Source organism: Anthonomus grandis, chromosome 7, assembly GCF_022605725.1.
Source record: "Anthonomus grandis grandis chromosome 7, icAntGran1.3, whole genome shotgun sequence".
Classification (NCBI taxonomy): Eukaryota; Metazoa; Arthropoda; class Insecta; order Coleoptera; family Curculionidae; genus Anthonomus; species Anthonomus grandis.
The window spans coordinates 1,893,796-1,897,644 of record NC_065552.1 but is presented as its reverse complement, the minus strand read 5'-3'; positions in this window follow the sequence as shown (position 1 = coordinate 1,897,644).

Sequence of the window (3,849 nt, the reverse complement as noted above, 5' to 3'; positions counted from 1 at the left end):
AATTTGCCTTGTGTATATGTATAAAATCTTAACAAATAAAATGAACTCTCCAGAAATACTTTCAATGTTTCCATTTTTTGTCAATGCTGGGGAATACTAGACAAGGAAAGACTTTCAATTTAGATTTTCCAAGGACAAATATTTTTAAAAGCTCACCAATATATAAAATGTGCAATTCTTTTAAATATTCATGCTAGTGACTTGGACATAGATTTGATGAGCTTATAAAGTTTTACTAGAATTATAAATGATAGGTTGTATGCTTTTCAGATGTAGGATTTAAATAGTTTATAACGTTAAGTTACTTCCTGTGTAAGTAGGTATTTAGATACCTAATTTTCTAAGAGCTATGTAGGATTTTGTATTGTTTACTTAGCGCTTCTGATTATTTTGAATGTATTAGTTATAGGTAATTTCGGTATCTGTAATTAGCTATTTGGCTATTGATGCTGTAATAATAAATAAATAAATAAAAGAACTAATATTGAAAATTATTTTTTTATGACGTTATTTTTGTAACCAGGAATTGGAATTGTTTGAATCACTCAGAATTAATAGCTGTCAATGTCAAAAGTTCTTGTTCTTGCCACATGTCACTTGAACTGTCAACAAAACCTTAGACAAAGCAATAGGGAGAACGAGACATAAAAGATCCTTAATGATTTGTCAATACTTCAAATCAATGTCTGACCAGACGATTCGTATCGTTCGCTTAATCGAAAAGGGGCAGATGGTTGTACATCGGCAAATATAGCGAAAAGGGAGTTATACAGAGGGTTGAATTCAACCCTTGTCCCATTTCACTTACTTATTCATGATATTGACAGAAAACTATTCGGGATTCTATTGTGGGGCGCACGCTTTTTTTTTCGCACCTTGTATGCCCGCATCACGTAAGACTCGTGCGGACCCATTGCAGCCGACATAAACCGTACGTGCAGTGCGTTCACAATCAGTTTTATTCATTGGACGATAGGAAGTTGAATTCTTTCTATATTTTCGGGGTTCCGAGTTGAATGGTCACTCGGTGACGGTTAAAAAAGGGAAATAACCCATTCCCGCCAATAAAATACGCTTCATTATGTACGATCGTAGACCTCTTATAGACCCATGAGTAATAAAAATGACAGTAAATAAAGTTGATAGTGGTGACTTATAAAGGACGAAAAGTCGGTTTTGGGTTTAATTGTGACCGCCCTGTATACGTTTTATAAAAATATAAATAGTATACAGGGTCTTTAAGTTTCTGCAGTTCTGCGAAACCTCTTTCATTTTATTAGTTTTCCACTTAATCAATGGTACGGACGCCTTCGCCATAATATCAGGAAAAAAGTTCATTAAACTTAATGTATTTGGGATATATCAGAAATATTCAATCAACGGTAAAATTGTGAATAAATTTAATGCTATAGAATACAACTAAAATGTAACTATAGAAAAGAGGAATACCAATCAATTAATAGGTTTGCTTCAAAAGTACGTTTTTATCCGATTAACGGGAGATTTCATTAAGATAAACCTTTTTTTTAAGTTTTCAGATTTACTATTTTGACCTACAGCACAGATACAAACTAAAGACGTATTTTGTACGTATTCCACGACATAATGTACGTACACAATATGTACCCCAAAAGACGTATTACGTACTACGTCAACGAAATTGTATAGGACGTCCACTTTTCGCAGGATTTTACGTCATATATACGTCCCTGTCGGCATGTTATATTGCAGTAATAATTCTTTTGATATGTTACTTTTGCAATATTGTTACAACATTACAGTAACATTGCATTTAAATATAACAAATTTAATATTACATGTTTATTGCTACAATATCGCACGAATAACATAGCAAATGCAATATTGCACATACATTGTAAAGTTAATAATGCACATATGTAGTAATTGTAACATTGCTAGTGTAACATTGCATCTGTATTGCAAGCACACTATTGCTGTAATATTGTTTATATAAAATTTCAGCAATATTTCATTTCAATTTATATTTTAATATTTCATCTGCAATATTGCGTATATACTGTTAACTTTATTTGCACCTAGGTTGCACATGCAATATTTATGCATAATTTAAAAATTTTCAATTTTTGTGGTTTTCTTTCTTTTGCCCATGATATTGCTGTGAAAACAAATAGCTATCACAAAAGTAAGTATATCATTGGAAACCATATTAAATGCAGTAGTTTTTTCTGAAAAAAAACATGTCCCTATATATCAAATTTTAAAAAAACGACAACGAAGAAGATACCCCTAATTTTGCACATTTCCCAAATTTTACATTTAACTTCTGATAACACCCGGTATAAAAAATTACTCAAAAACTTAAATATACCCATCTTATAGAAAATTTAATTCTCCTTCAGATGGTATATCTAAATTTTATGTGCTGGTAAGAATAACGGAGATATTCTTGTTTATATGAAAAAAAAACAAAGAAATTTGATAAATTTAAAAAATGTTAAATACCAGAAGAACTAACAACTTTTCGAAAAAATGTTATACGACTTTTTTGTTGGAAATGACTTGTACAATCACCTTTTAAAGTTTGGCGGTTTTTATAGTAGACACCCTGTATAATATATCCTTTAACTTATTCATTACCTTTCATCAGTAATATTATTAATATGAATGGAATATTAATTTTGTTATATTTTATCAATATTGCAAATTCAATATAAAATATAGCAGCAATATAAATGAAAGATATAAGTAATATTACGTGAGTATTAATACAATACAGCACATACATTAATGCAATATTACAGTTACATACCCAATGAAATATTGCTATAATGTTTCAGCAATGTTGCGGATGCAATGAAAAAATCGGACATTAAAACATTGCTGCAACATGACTGTAATGAACAAATAAAATATGTGCAATATTTCTGCAATATAATTTGCCGACAGGGGTCCTTTTAGGACATTACGTCATATATTGGATATAATATGACGTATCTAGGATACTTATACGACTCCTTTTCTTGTGTGGTAAAATGAATTCGGGAGAAAAAATAGCTCATTTATAAAAATTGAAAAACTATTGACTATAAAAATCTAAAACGAAACATGTATATGTGTAAGAAACAAAACAAAAAGTAAACGTTTAAGAAAATACAAAAAGAAATCATTTGTTCTTCGCTACCATTGTGAAACACAGTTTTCAATTTTTTTTGCGTTTCCAATATCTGCACCTTAAAATTATATTTTAAAATAAAAAAGTCTCTTACCATGAATCGGGCTATAACACTGGATTGCTTTCGCGACCGATCTAGATAATTTTGATATACTATTATGACAAATCCTCTATTATCGATGTTTTGAAAATCCTATACCTAATTACATTTCTACCAAATCAACATGTAAATTGTAAATTAACTAAATTTATAGGTTATGTTTGTCCTTTTGAAAGAGCGCATCTCGATTTGACAGTTGTTGTCTAATTTATACCGATTCCTTAGTGTAAATTTTCGGTGTTTTTGAAATGTAGTTTTATGGCAATTTAAGTAAAAATTGTCTTTTAATTACTTTTATCTTAATTTTCTTGTTCATTTATAAAAAATGAGTAGGAAAAGAAAAGTTAGCTTCCATTATTATTAAACCATATCAAAAATTCAATTTTGAATTTACACTCCTAAATGTTAGGGTGCTTTTTAGTGAATTTTTATAACAATTTTAAATTACTTTGACTCAATTTTCTGGGCTTCCCTATACATCAGAAAAATGTATATAAAAAGAGAATAGTCCCAACCCCTTGCTAACACATACTAAAAGTGCAACTCTGTACAAGTACCCTAAATCTAATTTATATTTAAGAATAAAAACACACTA